We start from the raw sequence: 23,126 nt of genomic DNA, 5'->3' as shown, positions 1-23,126 counted from the left end.
ATAATGTCAATTATAAACAATGTAAACTATTTTGAGAGGTTTTGTGAAGATATTCTTAAATGAAGTAGAGGGAATGAATCAGAAGAAACTGCTTGAATTCAGTCGTAAATTGTGTCTTGTTACCTGTAAGACACTCAATTTTGTTTGGCAGGTAGATGAATACATTTGTAAGAATACATTGGACATTTTTCAGTAGTAATGTTAATTTTTACTTGAGAGCAGTCATATTCCTGCGTAGGCTGTTCGTTTATTACGAAACACATAATTTAGCAAGAGCTGATTTTTCAGTCCTTCGGCATTAGCATTTTGCTATTTTAGACATGAAGTCGGCACGTAAAATTGGAAACATATTTGTCTCTTTGGATGTAGTTTTTGTACTAGTATTAAATTAGTACTTCGTACTTAACAGAGAAATATTGGTAACAGAAAATGACATTAATGAGTAAATGCATTGACAAGCAGTTGTCAAAACACTAAACTTCCTTCAGAGGTCTTTCAGTATGCTCTAGAAATGGACACAGTTGATATAAAATATGCCTGTAGTCTGAAAGTACAGTATTTCTGCGAAAATGAATATGTAGCTCACTGGCGAACAAAAACGTGCGAAATAAGCAAGTTTTTTAAATTATAAATCATCTATTGTAGTAATCGTGAGAACTGCAGGTTCTGCTGAACTAGGCTCAGTATCTCCCTGTAATCTGAAAAAGTAAGCAGTCTCTACTTCGTGTATTTTATTGTTACAGCTGACTGTTTTTGTAACTTGTTGACGTACGTGAGAAGTGCTGAATTTTACGTTCTGAGTCTTGTCAAAATTTCATAATAATTCCAACCACTCCATAAGATAACAAGTTCTCCATACGTTTCTTCTTTTGTGCGTGCCTATCGACAACCCAACGCTAACGAATCTACAGTCTTCAAGAAGTTACCTATAAATTTCATGATAATTCGTTTGCTTTCATCCATCAGTCAATCTTAGCAAAAATTTTGCTGGCTGCAGTTTCAGTGAAATGATTAGGAACCGTGCAGTGAGTGAGGAGATCAGATGTTTAGCACAAGAAGAAAGGAAGTTGGTAGAGCGCATCCATATATGTAGTGGTCAAGGCGAGACCTGCTCTGTCATAGAAGCTCAACCCTGACGCAGTTACACGCCCGGGTTCCCGGGTTCGATTCCCGGCGGGGTCAGGGATTTTCTCTGCCTCGTGATGGCTGGGTGTTGTGTGCTGTCCTTAGGTTAGTTAGGTTTAAGTAGTTCTGAGTTCTAGGGGACTTATGACCACGGCAGTTGAGTCCCATAGTGCTCAGAGCCATTTGAACCATTTGAACCTGACGCAGTTAAGTGAACTGCTCTCTCAAACCGCACCCTTCCCTTCCATTTCTTGTTGTTGATGAAATTATGAATTCTCTCTTGGCCTCGATTATCAGTTTTACCCGTCAGATTGCTAATGAAACAGTGCAATAATCAAAAACAACACTTTTAAGGGTGGTAGGACGTGAAACCGGTGAACTTGGAGCAGGAGAGGCACCATAGGGCATTTTAATTAGCACTGCCTATACTTTTACAAATAAATTTATAAAACTTTTTCAGCATGACCAGAAAGGATTCATGATCACATTCATAGCAGTGGAAGTTCATAAACACAACAAAACTTTTTTTTCCATGTGAAATTTCATCATTTTTCTCACTTAGCATTGGCTGCATTTGTTGCTCTAGATACACTTTTCTTCATAAGTAAGAAAGATTCTTCGATGAAATTTGCATGGCATACATACTTACAGGTGTATGAAACTATAGAATTTCCCAAATATGTTAAAAACCGTGGTAAAAATTGAGATAACTAGCTATAAAACTCGAGTTTGCTCTAAACATGAAGTTTAAAATGTAACAGTTCATTCATTTTTCCATTGATTAAATAAATTCTAGAATTTCACACACCTGTAAGTATGGTATGTAAGCTATGCAAAATTCATCGAAGAATCTCTTATTTATGAGGAAAAGAGTACCTATAGCAACAAATGCAGCCAACAGTAGGTGAGAAAAATCATGAAATTTCACATGTAAAAAAATTATTTTGTCATGTTTTTGAACTTCAACTGCTATGAATGTAAATCCCGAATCCTTCTTGGTCATGCTGACAAAGTTTATTAATTTATTTGTAAAAGTATAGACACTGCAAATTAAAATGTCCTGTGGTGCCTCTTCTTCTCGAAGCTGGCCCGTTTCACATCCTACCCCCCTTAACAAACTATGCTTTCGATGATGCAGGCACTTAAGTTACATAGAGAAACATGCCTAAATAAAATGGAGCGATTTACATGAATCTGATATGTAACTTATGTGAATAAATCTTTTTTCTTGCATTTATAGTTTGTTTAAATATCATGTAACCTTATAGAGAAGACAGTTCTGGAGATTCACGTGCCACATACAGAGTCTGAAATTAACATGAAAACAGTTGAGTCAGTCGATAAATAACGTTAACTGCTATGTGTGGAGCGACTCTAAATTGGGGCCTGCCTTCGCGCGGTGCGACCTAGGGACTGCACGACCTTGGCGTGAAATATTGCGCAGCTGGGGGCGGCCACCCGATCCCAGCCCGTAAGCCTCAGGCGGCCCCGGAATGAAGCCCTGTGGAACTCGGCGCTGCGCCTCGCTGCCGCGAGTTATGCCAGCCCGCTCTGCGGCCACGCCCCTCAGCGTCTCATCACCGGCAGAGGCTGTGTCACCAGCGGATATTACTTTCTCACAACCAGACTCACTCAGGGCAGCTCGCGCTCTGATTACTCGGAACGAATTCTGAATAACCTCCTCTCCTAGTAGTTTTCAAATCACGGTTTCATTTGCGCTCACAGAAGAGAAAGTAATTAATTTTCGGAAATGTAGAAAGTTCTGTTGAAAATAAAAAACCCTGGACAAAAGAACAAAAGCCAATGTAGACACAAAGGAATTACAGACACAGGCGGTGAGAAGGCACTGATCAAATCAATGGAGAAAGTCGAAAATTACTGCTTACTAGTCAGATGTTCTGACAATTAAGCCATCGGGACGCAGCTGTCGTCGCGTCTGCACCAACCACCCCAGCACACCTCCCGTCAGATCCAAATCATCATCTTATTCCCAAAGTACTTACGTAGTGCCCCCTACTCGTTATTATTCCTAGCATTTAGCCGATTACCATAAGAGTTTTGGCCTGGTGTGCATCCACACTTAAGAGCTAATCGGCTGTCTTCGCCTTAATTATGTATATGTTGTTTCGGATATTTCTGTGCCAAGGTTTTCATATCACAGTACTTGCAACCTACATCTCAATTATTCTTTCCTGATCCATTATGGAATGTGGTACAACGGCTGACATGTATTTCTTGATACAATAGTTTACCAACAGCCGATGTATTGTAGACATCAACTTATGAACTTCTTATATGCAACCAGTTTCGGCATTACATTGATGCCATCTTCAGGCCCCTGTACAATGAGTAGAACAAATGTACTATAGTAAAAATATAGAATACAAGTACTCGTAAACAATTGACAGGTATCTACGCTAACTACGTAAGTGTCTAAAAAGAACATATTGTATATCATTAAAACTGTATGTAGCATTGGGACAAATATGCTTCTACCTGTGTCATGCTGTTATTAATAGTTTTCGCTATTTTACTCGAATACAGCATTCGTGAATGAAATTGGGTTTTAAGACAAACTTTTTTATGCTTCCTATCGTTAACATTGCGGCAGCTACTCGTATTTATGGTACCACACATAACACGACCTCAGCTACACATACGTGACTTACGTATTCTGACATTGTTATGTCACTTTTTACTGTATTTTAATTTATTTTATTATTCATTCGTGTTAGTTAATGATTTCTAAAAGAAAAGAAAATTTCTTCCACTGGGCCTATGATTGTACGCAGTACAATTGATTGTTGTGTTGCATGACCTATTACAGCTGTGTGATAAGGATTTATGAATAATAGCGTATACTTATGTTCATCTATTATGCTATATTCGAGTAACATAGGGAAAACTATTAATAACAGCATGACACAGGCAAATGCATATTTGTCCTTATGTTAAATATAGTTTTAATGATATACAACGTGTCCTTTTTAGCCACTTACATAGTTAGCATACTTAATTGTCAATTGTTTACGTATATTCCATATTTTCACTATAGTGCATTTGTTCTACTCATTGTATAGGGGCCTGAAGACGGCATCAATGTAATGCCGAAACTGGTTGCATATAAGAAGTTCATAAAACAAATGTCTACAATACATACGGTTGTTGGTAAATTATTTTATCAAGAAATACATCTAAATTATTCGCTAGATGTATACTAATGTCTGTATTTCTAGACAATTTTACCCTCTACTGCTCTCCCTGGTACTATCGAAGTTATTCCGTGATGTCTTAGTAGATGTCTTATCATGCGGTCCTATTTTCTTGACAGTGTTTCGCGTATATTCATTTCCTTGCCGATCCTAAGCAGAACCTCCTCATTCCTTACTTTATCAGGCAACCTGATTTTCAACACTATTTTGTAGCATCACATCTCAAATATTTTGATTGGCTTCTTTTTAGTTTTCCGCACAGTCCACATTTCACTGCCATACAATGCTATGCTCCAGACGTACATTCTGAGAAATTTCCTCTTCAAATTAAGAACTATGTTTCATAGTACAAGATTTCTCTTAGTCAGGAATTACCTTTTCCCCGGCGCTAGTCTGCCTTTTATGTCACCCTTACGCCAAACGTTATGGGTTATTTTGTTGTCTCGGTAGCAGAATTCTTTAATTTCATCTACTTCATGATCACCAATTCTAATGTTAATTTTCTCACAAAGTAGCAACGTCATAAGTTAAACTGAATACTTCTATCCTTCCACCTTGAATTTCAATCCCACTATTGAACTTTTATTTTTGTTATCGCTTCTTCGGCGTATAGAATGTAAAGTAAGGCGGAAAGGCTAAATCCCTGTCTTACCCCCTTTTTAAGCCATGCACTCCGTTCTTGGTCTTCCATGCTTACTCTTCCTTCTTGGTAGTTCTACGTAGTGTATATTACACGCCTTTCCCTACAACTAAGGATTCCGAACATCTTCTACAGTTTTACATTATCGAACGCTTTTTCCACATCGACAAACCCTATGAACATGTTTCAATTTTTCTTCAGACTTGCTTCAGTTATGAACTGCAACATCATAACTGGCCCTCTGTGGTGCTTATACCTTTCTTAAAGCAAAACTAATCATCATTTAACGGATCTCTAAATTATTTTCCTTTACTCTGTATACTATTCTTGTCAGCAACTTGGATGCATTAACCGTTAAACTGATAGTGCGATAATTCTCGCACTTTTGGCCCTTGTTGTCTTGGGAATTGTGAGGATGATATTTTTCCGAAAGTGCGATGGTACATTGATTTTAAGCCTCCACAAATATTCCAAATTCTGATTCTAATACAATATTCCAAATTTCATCCTTATTGACTCTAGGTTCCTCCTCTGTCTCGTCATCGGATAAATCCTACTCCACAAAGAGGCCCTCACTGTACGCTTTGCACCCATCCGCTTTCTTCTCTGCCTGTGCAGAATCGACTGCAAACCAACATCGCCCACGATGAAGATGAAGAGATAGGAAACGTATACGATGATATTGAATGGGTAGGGCAGTACATAAAGGAAGGTGAAAATCTAATGGTCATGGGGGGACTGGAGTGCAGTTGAAAGAGAAGGAGCAGAAGAAAGGTTATAGGAGATTATGGGCGTGGTACACGGAATGAGAGAGGAGAAAGACTACTTGAGTTCTGTAATAAATTTTAGCTAGTAATATCGAAAACTCTGTTCAAGAATCATTAAGACGTGGAGATATACTTGAAAAAGGTCAGAGAGAGATTCCGAAATCACATACTCGACTATAAGGCATAATCAGAAGCAGATGTAGACTCAGATCACTAAGTAGTAGTGATGAACAGTAGGCTGATGTTTAAGAGATTAGTCAGAAAGAATCAATACGCAAAGACATTGGGTACAGAAATACTAAGGAATGACGAGATACGCTAGAAGTTCTCTAAGGCTATAGACACAGCAATAAGGAATAGCACAGTTGGCAGCACAGATAAAGAGGAATGGACATATTTAAAAAGGGCAATAACAGAAGCTGGAAAGAAAAACATAGGTAAAAAGAAAGTAACTGCGATGAAACCATGGGTTTGAGAAGAAATACTTCAGTTGATTGATGAAAGAAGAAAGTACAAAAATATTGAGGAAATTCAGGAATACAGAAATACAAGATACTGAGGAATGAAATAAAAAGTGCAGGGAAGCTAAGATGAAATGGCTACATGAAAAATGTGAAGAAATTGAAAAAGAATTGATAGTCAGAGAGACTGACTCTGCACATAGGAAAGTGAAATCAATCTTCAGTGAAACAAAAAGGAAGAGTGGTAACATCAAGAGTGCGATGGAGAGAGCGGATAAATGCAAAGAGTACATTCAAGACCTGTATAAGGGGAAGATTGGTCTGATGTAATAGAAGAAGAAACGGGGGTCTACTTAGAAGAGATTGGGGATCCAGTATTAAAATCAGAATTTAAGAGAGCTTTGAATAAGATCAAATAAGGCATAAGGCGTAGATAACATTCCATCAGAATTTCTAAAATCATTGAGGGGAGTGGCAACAAATTGACTATTCACGTTGATGTGTAGAATGTATTAGTCTGGCGACATACCATCTGAGTTTCGGAAAAATAACATCCATACATTTCCGATGACGGCAACAGCTGACAAGTGCAAGAATTATCGTACAATCAGCTTAACCTCTCATATATCGAAGTTAAGTACAAGCATAGTATACAGAAGAATGGAAATGAAAACTGAGGACGTGTTAGATGACAATTAATTCGATTTTAGGAAAGGCAAAGGCACCATAGAGGCTATCCTGACATTGCGGTTGATAATGGAAGCGAGGCTAAAGAAAAATTGAGACACGTTCATTGGATTTGTCGACCTGGAAAAGCGATCGACAATGAAAAATGGTGGAAGATGTTCGACATTCTGAGAAAAGTAAGGATAAGCTGTAGGGAGAGACGTGTACTGTGCAGTACATACAAGAACCAAGAGGGAGTAATAAGAGTGGACAAATAAGAACGAAGTGCTCGGATATCGCCCCTTCGTTCTGCACATCGAAGAACCAATGATGGAAGTAAGGATTCAGGAGTGGAATTAAAATTTTTGGTGCAAGTATGTCAATGACACAGTTCGCTGATGACATTGCTACCCTTAGTGGAAGTGAAGAAGAATTACATGATCTGCTGAATGGAATGAGCAGCCTAATGAATACGGAGTATGGATTGAGAGTAAATCGAAGAGAGACGAAGGTAATGAGAAGTAGTAGAAATGAGAACAGCGAGAAACTTAACATCAGGATCGATGGTCACGAAGTAGATGAAGTGAAGGAACTCTGCTACCTAGGTAGCAAAATAACGAATGATGGATGGAGCAAGGAGGACATTAAATGCATACTAGCTCTGGTAAAAAGGGTATTCCTGGCCATGAGAAGTCTACTAGTGTCAAACATAGGCCTCAATTTGAGGAAGAAATTTCTGAGAACGTACGTTTGGACCACAGCATTGTATGGTAGCGAAACATGGACTGTGGGAAAACCGGTACAGAAGAGAATCGAATATTAAAAATTTGTTGGATTGATAAGGTAAGGAATGAGAAGGTTCCGCGCAGAACCGGAGAGAAAACGGATATGTGGAAAACGCTGTCAAGGAGAAGGGACAGGATGTTAGGACATCTGATGAGACATCAGGGAATGACTTCCATGGTACTAGAGGGGGCTGTAGAGGGCGAAAACTGCAGAGGAAGACAGAGATTGGAATACGTCCAGCAAATAATTGAGGAATTAAGTTGCAGTTGCTAGTCTGAGATCGAGAGGTTGGTGCAGAAGAAAATTCGTGGCTGGATGCATCATCCCACTCAGAAGATTGAAAATAATAGTATTACAACCGCCAAGACTATGGGGAGACAGGAAAAATTTCAGTGACAGGACGGACAGTTCATAATGTCGTGAAAACGAAGACGGCACGAGGGAATTTAAACCACGGCTCATCGGCTTGGCTGTCCACATCCAAGACCACTTACCCAGGACGCAGTAGCTGTTAGAGGCTACGCTTTATTGCTCTTGTACTTGGACCGTCCACTGTTTCTATGCTGAAATTTTTTTTTTTTTTTTTTTTGTAGATTTCAGTACACCTTTTTCCTCTTTTGATGCTTGCTCTGCGTTCAGCTTTTGACGGGCTATCCACTGTGCCGTCTTTATCACTAAATCTGAGGGGTTTGAGGTCGGGAGTTTCCGTTGTTAGGAGCGGTGAGACGCGGATGTCTTATTTGCGTCCATTCAGTAGAACAGTGTTTGGGCATTTCTTTACTTCCTAACTTTTGCGAGTCTTTAGGCACGTATATGGCGCACTCCTATAGACAGGCAACGATCAAAATCACTTTTCAACAGGATCACGCCACACTACGTGAATATGAGGTTGATCGATTCCTAAAAGACGCTGAACATCTGGATCTCCAGGACGTCGTGGGCGTCCATTGCTCAGTTTCGGTCAGCGCCATGTATGTCAAGATGATTACTGCTGAGGTGTACACAACTGTGGTGAACACATCCGCTAACTCAAGTTCGAACAATGCTCACAACGGAGCGGTCACAATGGACTATAGTACTCTGGGCTTGTGCACGCTTACAGTTTTTAAACTCCTTTTTGAGGCGCCGGCCGATTTTGTAACTGCGGCTTTCTGACCATACGGAAACATGATCAGCAACGTGGCCGAGATATGGCTGAGTTATGAGACTTACAAGATGTACAATGGTGTCCGCTAAACAAAAGTCGATCTGACAAAACATGTACCGTTCTACGTTGTAATCTACGACCGTTCTACGTTTTAATCTACGATGGCCAACCATGCACGTGCTCTAGCTACTGGGAGAAAAGCCATGGCAGGCTGGTGTGCAATCAACGGCGGCTGACACAAACATCGATCAGAGAATCGGCGCCACCGGCGGAAGCGACTATCTCCCCATCAACTCAGGCGACGAAAACACTGCAAAACCTCTGTCACCCGTGCCAATCACATTAAACTGCACGCAGTTGGAGATTCGGCAATGTGGATTTTATGTAGACGTTCCTCTGTTATCTGTATTGACTGTAACATACCAAATCGATTGTGGCTGCGTGGAATGTCACGCCCTGGGGTATTTCCACCATAATCGGTTGTCGTCTCCGGTAAATTGCGCTGTAGATCACCTTCGCCGTCACCAACGGTGGAGCCAGGATAGCACCGTGTGTGTAACTGAGCTCCAAATAAAAGCGCCCAAGGTAGGAGAACGGTGCTGGGATGTATCGTAACACCGGGGACTCGACGGAGGCTGGCGCTAGTGCTTCCAGCAGCAAGCTCGTGAGGCTGGTGGAGCGGCGAAGCCATTACCGTAAAAGTGAACTAACGAACAGGGTCACCACTGTGTCGTAAACTTTTACTGGCCCTAGTCCTACCGTGTCCTTGGATAGTATGAGGGATTCATATAGAACAACGTTCCTTTGCTAATGAAGTAGCCGAGAACCGCCATAATGCTGCGTTCATTGTGCTCGTAACTTAAAGTGCCTATGCGACGTGAAGGATGCGCGACGCTAGGCAGACATTGGCAACCTGGAGGATGTTGAAAGTCCGCAGGCGGTGATCTGCTTTCCTGATTTGGTGCAAGGGGAGCGTATCATTATGGGTCATCGTATGGCGTATATAATTCATGAAGTCCAAATACAAGCATCACAGCTCTTTACTGACGCGTAAGGGGTGACACTGTTTGGTGGCAATCCCATCCTGATTTACTTGGCTACTGACTTTTCTACGTCAACTGGAGGCTGCCGAGTACGTCGTGGTCTATTCCATGGTGTTCTCATATCACTGCCATGAAGTACCAGCATCAAATCGTCCTTGTACGCGGTGCATCGGAAGGCAGTGTATCGAGCGTTATCCCAGTAAATCTATGGGATAGGCATAACATGCGTCTACAATCGATGATAGTGGGCAGCCTTGTCGCACCAAGCGGAGAATCTGGATGGCCGCTGTTAAACGACAAAGACTAACCCCGATAACATATCATGTGGTAGGCCATCACCACTTTCATAAAACGGTCTGAGCATCGTATGCTCCGGAGAATTGTAGTCAACAGTCATTGGTCGACTTGGTCAAATGCTTGACTAAAGTCAATGGCTGCCAGCGCACGTGGTGTGCTCCGATACTTCGCCAGTGTTATCGAGTTCTTATATCGGCACAGATCTGCTCATATATTGTGGTGACCGGCCAACGATGCTTGATCGTGAGAAATTATATACTGCGTTGTACTCTTGAAATGCTTAACTGTTAACCTGGTGAAATTTTTCATGTCACTTTTCAGCGGCTCAAGATTCAGTAATCGTGGAATGGAAGGCACCGGTTGGTTTGTGAACATCCACTATCAGTGCTTCTAATATGGCTACAGGTGGTGATACATTGGGAGAAGCTAGTTCTTTGCGTATCTCTGTCCAACACGGTAAACGGCTGATTCAAGACCCTATAAACTTCCAAAGGGAGGCCATTTGGCCCCAAGCTCTCGTTGGTCGCGCCTCTGTCGATGGCATTGGACACGTCCTCTGACACATTCTGTATCAAGTCCACTTACAGTGTCTGCACTAAGGAGGGGTGGAACAACCCTGAGACGCGGGTGTGGCTGCCACGCCGAATACAAACTGGTAGTAAAAGCTTTGACTAAATGCCTTTGCTCATTGAAATTTCTACCCTCCTTCGTGTCGATAACGTGGACTAGCGCCTGTGGCCGTCTTTGGCGCTCCTTGAATGTGTTGTACATCGAAAATCGTCCTGTGAGCAAGCAGTCTTTTGCACGCTCACTTACTGCAGCTCCGAATGGAGGGGCGTGAGAGAAACGATTTTTCCTTTGACACAGTTTGACTGATGCCAGTTTGTCAACCGAGTACATATGTTCTAAATATTGTATGTCTGCGCCACTGCACATCGTGAAAGTTTGCCTGAGGGCCATTTCTGCGCCGTTAATCGATCATCTAAGGACCGAGGGTCAAAGACTCACTTTTTCGATGTAGTACTTTCCACAGATACATGACACACTGCGGAGAACAAGTGACTGGTGTTGAGCTTCCATGGGTTCTTGTTTTGCCATTCCCTGAGAGAACTGGGGGTTACCGTACAGATCTAGGCTAGTGGTCCAAAAGAGCTGTTGGCCACAGTTCAACATCACACATCACCATTTGCAGTGAGCGAGTGACGTAAGTCCGGTCGAGAAGGCTGACGAGTTTCTGGTGAAGTGAGTATAACTGGGTCTGTCAGCCTGGATGTGACGTCAAGTGTCCACCAGTAGAAGATTTTGGTTGAGTATGTCGAACTAAATGCACACGGAATTGTCTGGGAGCTGATCCGTAGGTACTTATGCGCAATTGAAGTCACCGCCCATCACCAGAACATCTAGCAGAGCAAACAAGCAGAAAAGTTCCCACTGTCGATCATTACTAGAAGGGGCACAGACACTGATGAGTGCGTCCATGGTTGTGGCCCTGCCCCTGGCACTTGGGAGATATCGAACGTCATCGGCTACCATGGTTTCTCTGAGCAAAATAGCGACGCCAGTGCTGGTGGGCGATGCGTGGGGTACATTAGTTGTGAAAACGGAGACGTCAGGAAAGCTATATAGACCTCTTGCAGGGGAGCGACGTCAGTGCGCAGAGCATTAGCCATTTCTAACAACATGGAAAGTTTATGGCGCGTTCAGATAGTGTTGAGGGTGATTGTTCATTAGAAAAGTTTGTTGCCTTGTCTCTACCTCAGGTGGTGTCGTCATTGTCCACGATAGAATGATATACTGTAGCCTAAACGCCGTTGACTCACTGCCATTTACTTGGTCGCGAAAGGAGTAAGAGTACACTCAGCATCTCCTGTATCTTTCTCTCTCTCTTCTCTCTCTCTCCTGTGTCTGAAGTGATGTCTGGCGTTCCCCAAGGTAGTGTTATAGGCCCTTTGCTGTCCCTTATCTATATAAACGATTTGGGAGACAATCTGAGCAGTCGTTTTCGGTTGTTTGCAGACGACGCTGTCGTTTATCGACTAATAAAGTCATCAGAAGATCAAAACAAACTGGAAAACGATTTAGAAGAAATATCGGTGTGGTGCGACAAGTGGCAGCTGACCCTAAATAACGAAAAGTGTGAGGTCATACACATGAGTGGTAAAAGGACCTTGTTAAATTTCTGTTACACGATAAATCAGTCTAATCTAAAAGCCATAAATTCAACTAAATACCTAAGTATTACAATTACGAACAACTTAAATTGGAAGGAACACATAGAAAATGTTGTGGGGAAGGCTAACCAAAGGCTGCGTTTTATTGGCAGGACACTGCCTACTAAGGAGACTGCCTACACTACGCTTGTCCGTCCTCTTTTAGAATACTGCTGCACGGTGTGGGATCCTTAGAGGACTGACTGACTACATCGAAAAAGTTCAAAGAAGTGCAGCACGTACTGTATTATCGCCAAATATGGGAGAGAGTGTCACAGAAATGATACAGAATTTTGGTTGGAAATAATTAAAAGAAAGGCGTTTTTCGTTACGAAATTCCAATCACCAACTTTCTCCTCCGAATGTGAAAATATTTTGTTGACACCGACCTACTTAGGGAGGAACGATCACCACGGTAAAATAAGGGAAATCAAAGCTATTACGGAAAGATATAGGTGTTCATTCTTTCCGCACGCTATACGACGTTGGAATAATAGGGAGCTGTGAATTCTCTATTAAAATGTGATTTGCAGAGTATCCTTGTAGATTTAGATGTAGATTCAACATCGTCTGCCCGTGGGCCAGTACTTGCCAGTTGTTTTAGTGTAGAAGTTCCCGAAATCTGATCCTTTATCTCTTTCTTACGAGTACCCGATGAGGGGTCAGCTTCCCTTAGCGTCGTAGCCAGCAGGTCGAGAGGAGGACAGAAGACCGCTTCTTGAAAGTGTAAGGTGTCTAATCGGTCCGCTGCCCCCCTCCCGGCTCTCTCCTTCCCCAACAGGAGCGACCCCTGTTGTGCCCTGGGCAATTCCTGTCCCGTTGTGGCAAAGAGGCAATCGTCGGAGGGTGGGCACCACCATCATTTATGTTTGAGAAGTGATGGTCGCTGATGAACATGAGTATCTTTGTAGGGTTGATGATGTTCAGTCACCGTCGCTCTCCCAGTAAGAAAGGCCAAAGTAGGCACGACCATGTTTTCGACGTCCGTTTTCTCTTGAATTTCTCCCGGTGATAGAGGTTGTGGATGTTGCAAAGTTTTCGTCGTCTGATTGTCAGATTGTCGCCTCTGCCGGTTGGGCCGATTCTCCTATCGGTTTTTGTGACAGCCGCCGTTGAATACACTTCAACGTGACATGGCTTTCCTGGCCGCTGACAGAACACGTGCATGTTTGGCCGTCTACGTTACGAGGTATTACGGTACGTGTTTTATCAGATCGACTTTTATTTAGTGGACACCATTGTGCACGTTATAAGTCTCAAAAGCATGCCATTTCTCGGTCATTTGTCGTGTTGATCACGTTTCCGTACGGTCGGAAAGCCGCAGCTGCAAGGTTGGCGGCACCTGAAAACGTAGTTCAAATGTTCTGTGTGAGCAACCCCAGGCCTGCATGGTCTACGGTAACTTCCCTAATGTAATCACTGAAATATTCGAACTTATGTGAGTTTGCGAATTTGTTCGCCACCGTTGTATATACCTCGGCATTAATCATCTTGACGTACACGTCGCTTGTCGTAATTGAGAAATGGATGCCCACGATGTCCAGGAGATCGAGACACAGATCGTTTCATGGCAGTCGTTCAACCTTATATGCGAATGGTCTGACGTGATTCTGTCCAAAGTGATTTTGATCGTTTCCTATTTATAGGAGTGCGCCATATATATAGCGTGAGCGTAACGACTCGCAGCATTTAGGAAGTACCTAATCACAGCTCCTCTGGCGGGACGTCATCAAAACGTCCGCGCCTCACCGCTGCTAAGCGTAAACTGCTCGGCAGATGCTCTGACCACTGTGCCATCTGACCTTACACGCCTCCTGTCAGACTCAAATCCTCATCCACACACTGCTGAATAACCGTCCCTTGCCATTTACTACTCACATGAAATTGTGAGTATCCTCGGTGAAGTAAAATTTGCTACAAATATGTGAAACATCAAATAGAAAATAATTTATATTTCTCGAGACTGAACAGTACTTTAGGTATACACAAAATCTTTCATTTAAAGAAGAGTCACTTCATATCTCAGTGAGAAATTTTTTGTGTACTTAGGAACTTAAAATATAAAAATATTATTTTTAAAAGAAATTATGAGGCAGTATTTGTAAATATAAAACTGCAATTGTTAATAAATATAAAATCTACATAAAAGTAAAAGAAAATCTTGCCAGTATATAGAATAGGGCCAGAGATTTAACACTTAAAAACGCATTACACTAGAATTTTTTATATTATAATTTTTTTCACTGTATTATACGCTGTAGTTTAAGCAGTTTCCTTTTCTCATTTGTAGTGCATGGTTGTCGGAGAGAAAGCGGGGACAGGTGATGTAGATGGCCTCGTCGCGCGAATTCTCAGTGGTGGCGTCCGCTACGTGCGGTGAGCAGCGCCACAGCTCCTACGGATGTCCGGGCCTGTGCGCCCTTGTCTGCACTTAGGCAGCAGATCATTGCGCTAGAGTTGGACCTCGGGGAAGCTGCATAAAAGCACCGCGGGCGACGGCCGGTAGTTTACCCGTCGGCGATGCACCAGCGCAGCAGACAGCGTAGCCAGTACCAGCACCTCAGGACGCAGCTTCACCTCAGCTGTCTTCCTGCGTCGCGGCCTCCGGCCTTCACATCTCTGAATATACTGATGGAACAAAAATGTTTTGTACTTAATCTCGGTCCAAAGCCTTCCAATCTCCATTGGCGCATTTTTCGGTTTTTTAAAATTTATTTTATATATTTATTCACGTTTTTGACCTTCTCGTCGTACCGATTAGAGATAGCGATTTCTGGGCACTGACCTTCAAATCGAGTATCCTGTCCGCAGGTGCAAAGCAGATGTGCCGTACACGCGTAGAAGCTTCTTAGCAATTGTTTCCGCCTTAAGTGTAGAGGCTGTTTGACGCATCGTCTCTCATTCAGGCAGTGATTGAATCCCAAACATTTTTATTTTAGCGACGAAATTGCGTACATGAAGAGACAGTTAATGTTACTCTTTGTCGAGGGCCCATTTGGAGAGTATCGAGGGACCAGAAGAGGGACTATGGTATAATCTGGTTTCTTTCAGGAGGGAGAGATAGAGAGAAAGAAAGTATAAATATATATTTGTAACATGTTTGTTTGCGCTGCCATCCTCCGCAGCAAGCACAGAAATACTTGTTTTGTAAATGAAACTTCCTTTTCTTGCTGCAACTTAATTTATTTTTCGCAGACGCGATTTCAGTGGGATCTATAACGATGTAGTTTTGTTATTTTTAGATTATCAAACAGTTCACGTGGCGTCTTTGATGTAAATAAATAATTACTTACAGTTTGCTGTGATCCGCATTTCCTCTCATCTGGTCTGGAGGTCGCACTGCCATTTTATTTTCCAAACACAAGCACAATTTTGTATTCCGAATTAGAATCAATAATAAAGAACACCTTCGAACCATGCAAGAAAATTACCACATACAGAAAATCAAAGCAGAAAGGAAAACCCTGTTTGATGATCAAGTACACATGCTAAACGATTCATTGCTTGCACTAATAGAGAAAAATGGAATAACACTCCCAAAGAGGATTAATGTAATAATACCACCCAATATAATAACGATACCACCCAACATCTTTTCATTCACTTATTCGTGAACACCTCCACAGAACATTAAAACCCATAGTCAAATCAGATGCCACCAAAGCTTTCAGCCACTATCTGCCAGCCATTACATTCATATTCAGCACTCTACAGCTATAACCACCAATCACCCTCCCCAACCTCCACCCCCCCCCCCACACACACACATACACACATTCTACAAAAGAACAAGAAAATGAGCACCACAACGCCCCCACCCACCACACAAATGCACACACATTATTAAAACTTTAAAATTAAAAACAAGATAAAAACCACATACGCTCTCTCTCTCTCTCTCTCTCTCTCTCTCTCTCTCTCTCTCCCCCTCATATAGACACACACACACACACACACACACACACACACACACACACACAAAACATACACACACAGATATAACCATAATGAAGAGAAGGTGGTTTTGAACATATAACTCGTTAGGTTGGCCACAAACCAAAGAGGAGGAAACACATAATGAAGTTACAATATTTGTGTTGTTATAAGCACAGTTTCGAACAAATCTAGTGGTAAAAGAATAATACTACACCACAAAAAAGAAAGAGAAATATGGTGAACAGTGTGAAAAAGTTCGGAATTCAAAATTGTGCTTATATTTCGAAAATAAAGTGGTAGTGTCACCTCCAGACCCGATGAGAAGAAACGCAGATCAGAGCAAACAGTAAGCAATTAATTAATTACGTAAAAAACGAGATGTGAACTCTTTGATAATCTAAAAATAACAAAGTGGTAACGTTATAGATCCAACTGGAGATGCGTTATGCATGAAATAAGGTGAAATGCATCTGGGAAAAATAAATTAAGTTGGAGCAAGAAAAGGCGGCCTTATTTAAAAAATAATTATTTATATTTGCAAGTCTTTCTGTTTACATGTAGCTTGGGTCAAGAATCCCAGATTTTTATTGCGTATTAGTATTAGGTTTCAGACTGAAAACTTCGGTATAAGCCATGCCGAAATTGAAAATACACTAAATATGTCAACGTTGCAACACTAAGGACTACCTAAGTGTATGAATGGGAGATGTCTGTTCTTACGAACATGTCTGAAAGAACATACACGACGCATTCATACAACTGATTTGCCTCCATGGGCAACGAATCCACGTCCCTCAGTGCGGATGCACAATTACGTCCGACCTCCTGCGGGAACTCAAACTAGCGAGCATGGAGGACATGGGAGGCACTGCAGCAGATGGCGCGAGTTGGAAATGTGGGTCGGACGAGAGGCATGCCGAAATATTCCGCGCAGTTGCGTGTAGAGCAGTGGCTAATGCAGCTGCCTAGTAAGCAGGAGATCCTAGGTTTGAATCCCAGTGCATATTTTCACTCGTCGCCTTTGACTCTGCATAAAGTCCTAATGCAGTTGACACCAACAGTCCCTTCCCCTCCCTTTCATTTCGCCCCCCCCCCCCCCCCCCGCCCCTCCACCTTCAAATGGCTCTAAGCACTATGGGACTTAACATCTGATATAATCAGTCCCCTACCTCCACCTTCAATTTACACATAAACTACCTCAGTTACAAAAAGGGGACCAAAAGTTTTAAAAATATTTTATTGTCTCTTCATTTACTACAAAGCACTGAAGTTTCAGTTAATGAATATTTATTTCCAGTTCCACTCCTAAGTGTCATAAAAATAATAATTGGCAAAAGCTTGCACCGGACTATGCTCCTTTCTTGTTCTGCGTTTCCTCGTATTGTGGTTATTCCTGAGCCATGTTCTCCCAGTTTTATGTAATTACCATGCAGGGAATGTTTGTGTAGACATCAAGAAGGCCGTAGAGTAGCATCACAGCCAGAGATTTTTGTATTGTTTGTTTTACGGTGCGCCTTTACAAGTTATTGCAATGGAGTAAAGTTTATAAAAGTTTTGTGTAGATCTACATTTACAGTATTTATCATTGTAATTACTACACTTTAATAATATTGACAGACTATGAACTCAATAGAGGCTAGGATTTGATCCAGAAGATTTCAGACGGTCGATATTGAAGGAAATCGATAACAGCATAGTTGGTGCAGCTGATATTATTGCTGCTCGGTTTGAAAATTAGGTTAACGAAAGAAGAAATGGTAAGAGAAGACTGCTTGCGGATGAAGAGGAGTATGGATATGGTTCGCATGAGTTCACCCAAATAAACTGTCGAATATTTGATTCAGGTTTCCTGTAACTTACAGGAACCACCAACATGAGAGTACTTAAATCTGTCATGCTACTAGTAAATACTGTATTGATACACTGTGTGTAAGTAATTTTCATTTAATAGGCTAGTAACGCATTTATGTAAGAAAGAGGCCCTTAAATTTGTTTTTTTTTTGTTTTTTTCACAATTATTGGAGAGCTGTAAAAAGCCAGTAAAAGAAAATATCAAAGTTTTGTTATCGATATATCTGCAATAATAGTATATCAAATATTGTACCAAAAGGCATCATTTTCGTTGTGATGCATTTTTTTTAACAAAAGGAATATTCGTACACATCTTGTTGAAAAACATTCATTTGTTAATAATTAGGAACATATAACGTCATCGAGCATGAAAACATGTTTGTATGCAATGAAGACTTCTTAGCAACTGTGCCAAATGTAGTTGCATTGACTTCAAAATGTTGGGCAATATAATGCTTTATTTCTTAAGTATTGCAATTTCACATACGTCTCTCCTTGCGAAAGAAACAAATGTACCATAGAATAGATATTTTACAAAATGTTACAAAACTGATTTGAGTAAGGAACTGGGCATAGCTCCGAGAATGTAGTACAGTGCGAAATCTTCTGCATTTTGCATGACTCCAGATGTAAGAGCACCCGGATGTGTTTCTAGGAAACATACACTTGGTTTGTCTAGATGTTCACAAATCATCAACAGTTGTTGGTGGACCACCGTGTCAGACATTTTGTTCCCTAATCAAATTTAGACACGTATGTTGGACATCATTTCAGTCTAATGAACAGGGAGGGAAGGAATGGCACGCTCTTTTCCAGGTACGGTGCAGAAATAGTGCATTTCGGCAAGTGTAACTGAATGAAGCAAGTGCACAACCTCGCCTTTCTAAGAGTTCTGAAGGTAACAGTCGCTATTCGTCATGCCTCCAGTAGGTAAGATTAGGGGCTGAAACTTCTGTCCGCTTGGAGCTGGTCCTGTGTCGCTAAACAATGGAAGCTGTCAAACTGCGGTCACTGGTGTACTTACCATGAAATATGTGGGCATCGATGGTTTACTGCTGATTTTACTGGACAGCATACGATGGTCTTACCTCCAGAAAATCTAGAAGGGTTGCAGCTGTTACTATCCTAAATGATTTATGTAGACCAAGAACAGCAAAGCGCCGAAACACTTCCTTGGGGTATGCCAGATGCAACTTCAATTTCGTTATGTGGAATCTTGTCAGTTAATACACAAAGTGCGATGTTACGCATGATGGCCTGCAATCAGTAGCACAGTTGACTGATATTCCATATATATAGAATTTAATTAGTAGACTTTTCTGCTGGCCAGAACTATTAAGGAAATCTAGAAATAAAACTTCCTGACAGATTAAAACTGTGTATCGGACCGAGACTCGAACTCGGGATCCTAACCTTTCGCGGGCAAGTGTTCTAGTTTGGAAGGTAGGAGACGAGGTTCTGGCAGTATTGAACCTGTGACGACGGGTCGTGAGTCGTGCGTGGGTAGCTCAGTTGGTAGAGAACTTGCCCGCGAAAGGCAAAAGTCCCGAGTTCGAGTCTCAGTCCGGCACGCAGTTTTAATCTCTCAGGAAGTTTCATATCAGCGCACACTCCGCTGAAGAGTGAAATCTCATTCTGAATCCAGAAATATATAATCAGATTGAGATTCACTGTCAGTAACATTCATTACTTCGTGCGAACTGAGATAAAGTTGTGTCCGGCGAGATTGCCTTTTTTTTTAAAATCTATGCCTGAAGGGATTTCAAAACCCATTTTTCCTGGAGATTACCTTTGGGGTGGAGACAGTGCAGGCTCTTTGTTCTAACTAGAGACATCTGAAAATGACCAGTAGTAAAAAAAAAAGAAAGAACTCTCGGTGGAATATTAGTAAAGAGGACATTTGTCTCACTCACAGCTCGTCGGCTCCTAAGCACTGCGCCTGCGTGGGCGTAGTAAACTTCAAATGTTGAAGTGAGAACCACCCAATTTCGTTGCATATTCGTATTCTACGCAAAAAAATTCACGGTTTACTGAAACAATTTTTTCCTATTCGTGGTAGATGGCACTGTAGTCTTCAAATATGAAATTTGTCTCTTTTTACAATTAAGAACCGTCACATTTCATTTCACATTTCATTTAGTATGTTACTGAAAACCTTTTGGTCCGGCACATTACTTCGCAAGAAGGAAAGAAGCATTTGACCACGATTTCAGTGGTTGCTGAATCGTCAGAGGTAGTCCGGTATCGTGGCCTGGGAGACGATCCGACCATACATCGCCGGATTTTTCTTGTGGGTTAATCTGAAAGACAAAGTATATGCAGAAGTACCAACTAAATACTCGACACAACACGACAGAACGCATCAGAAATGCTTGCGCAAACATTCCACAACACGTTCTTTTGTGTACATGCATCCCATGCACAAATTAATAAATTTGTCGAAATTGAAGGTCGCAGATTTCAACACTTGTTGTGAATGGCAGTTATGGAGAGAGGCAAGGCGACCCACCGAAATCAAGTACCCCTACGGTAACAGGCAAGGGGCCTCACTAAAATCAGGTATTTCAATGAGGCAAGAGCAATCATGGAAATCAAACACTGCAAAGTGAAGGCTAGGGGACTCACCGAAATCAAGCACCGCAATGGTAAGAGGTAAGGGACTTCAAAAATGGTTCAAATGGCTCTGAGCACTATGAGTCTTAACATTCATGGTCATCAGTCCCCTATAACTTAGAACTACGTAAACCTAACTAACTTAAGGACATCACACAACACCCAGTCATCACGAGGCTGAGAAAATCCCTGAACCCGCCTGGCAAGGGACTAGCAGATATCAAGCCTCCTGATGGAAACAGAAGACTACCACATCCATTTCGTAATTTCAAATCAGACTTTGAAACAGCTAAGCATAGTCCTGTAAAGAAAAATTAGCGACATTACATTTAGAACATAAATATCAAACTTTAGAACAGAAATATTTATATTTACACCACAAATTTAGAGTTAAATGCGTCGGTCCGTAATCACCACAACAGGCACGTTATCTGTCGATTACAGCGCCATGTACCACGAATGGAAGACGGGGGTTTGATAAACAGTGTGTATATTTTGACATAGAAACCGAATAGGTAAAAATTGTGGTCCCTATTTGAGAATACGAAGCTGGCCCAACGTATCTAGAAGTAGTGGCTAGGAGGTTGCTAGTTTTAGCTCCCAGAAGTTTTATTCCTGCAATACATCGTTTGTTGTCTCAAGTTGTCTCAAGTTAAAAAAACACCCTCTATCCACTGAAGAGCCTAAACATTATTACCATTCGCATTTTTCCACGTTTCTAACGCAGTACAACATCAGTCATGCATTACATGGATGGGATAAGTCCTTGGTAGGTTTCCAGACGTATGTGGCCCCGTGTGTCTGCGAAAAGCTCACGCAAATGCCGTGAATTGCTGCTCTGTGATTTATGAGCTGTTGTCCAATCAAGTACCAGGTGTGTTCTGTCATTCAGATCAGGCAAAGCTGGCGAATAATACATCGTCAGTACACTATTATGCTCCTCTAACTACTGCATCATAGTTCTGGCATTGCGACATTTATCGTGCTGGAATATGCCATCACTGTTGGGAATGACATCAATCATGAAAGGATGCAAGTGATCTATAACTACGTTTACATGTTTCGCAGCTGTCATGATACCTTTTATTACCACAACTGGTCCGATGGAAGCCAATATGAATGTCCCCTACAGTGGCAGATCACGACCAACTGCAAATATCACACTAAAATTATACCACTTCTCTTACAATAAAGTTATAAATGTACTTGAATTCCACCATTTCTCTTCTAATGCTAGTCACAAATAACACCAAAATTACGCTAATTGTCTTCGAATGCATGATGGTATGCAAATAAAATAAACAAAAACATGTTTTATAGCGCTCTCTATGCGATAAATAGAAATCAGTCGAGTGCTGAAATAAGACGTACTACTGTTAACTCAGAGAAGGGACACAGTTGCCTGTTTTCGACTAGACTTGCTTTGATGTGCCATCATTCCTGCCGGCACTGAAGGTGCTACATCACTCGCAGCATATATATACATAAAACATGTAAGTATTATGCAGTTGTGGAGTACGAGGGATTTTACAGGATCAGTTGTTGAAATGTTACCATGACTGAATGGTTTCGCACACTGACAGGCAACACATTGGCTAGGATCCAAATATCCATGCTGATGACAACATTCCTTTTCATTTTATTTTAGGCCTCTGAATGTTAAACTCTTAATTACGAAAGTCAACACTTTGTATTCTGCAGATATGCTCTCTACATTACGTGCTGAGAGCAGCTTTTTTGTCGCTATAATGTTGGCCTGATGCTGCTTTCTGTTCTGAGAGACAGCATCCACGCGGTTATGAAATACACTACAAAATTATCCGGACATCCCCAAGAACATACGTTATTGGTATTAGGTGTGTTGTGCTGCCATCTACTACCAGGTACTCCATATCAGCGAACCCAGTAGTCGTTAGACATCGCGAGAGAGCGAAATGGGGCCCTCCGCGGAACTCACAGACTTGGAACGTGGTCAGGTGATTGGGTGTCACTTACGTCATTCGTCTGTACGTGAGATTTCCACACTCCTAAACATCCCTAGGTCCCCAGTTTCCAATGTGATAGTGAAGTGGAAACGTGAAGGGACACGTACAGCTCAAAAGGGTACAGGCCGATCTCGTCTGTTCACTGACAGAGGGCGCCGACAGTTGAAGAGGACAGGAATTCAAAACTGCGTCAGGATCCAGTGCAAGTACTATGACAGTCAGGTGGAACGTGATAAAACTTGGATTTCATGGTCAAGCGGCTGGTCATAAGCCACCCATCACGCCAGTAAACGCCAAACGACGCCTCGCTTGGTGTAAGAAGCGTAAACATTGGGCGATTGAATGACGTTGTATCGAGTGACCAATCACTGTACACAGTGTGGAGAT

This window comes from Schistocerca americana, chromosome 3 (assembly GCF_021461395.2).
Source record: "Schistocerca americana isolate TAMUIC-IGC-003095 chromosome 3, iqSchAmer2.1, whole genome shotgun sequence".
Classification (NCBI taxonomy): domain Eukaryota; kingdom Metazoa; phylum Arthropoda; class Insecta; order Orthoptera; family Acrididae; genus Schistocerca; species Schistocerca americana.
The sequence above is the reverse complement of the archived record's forward strand: the minus strand, read 5'-3'. Positions refer to the sequence as shown.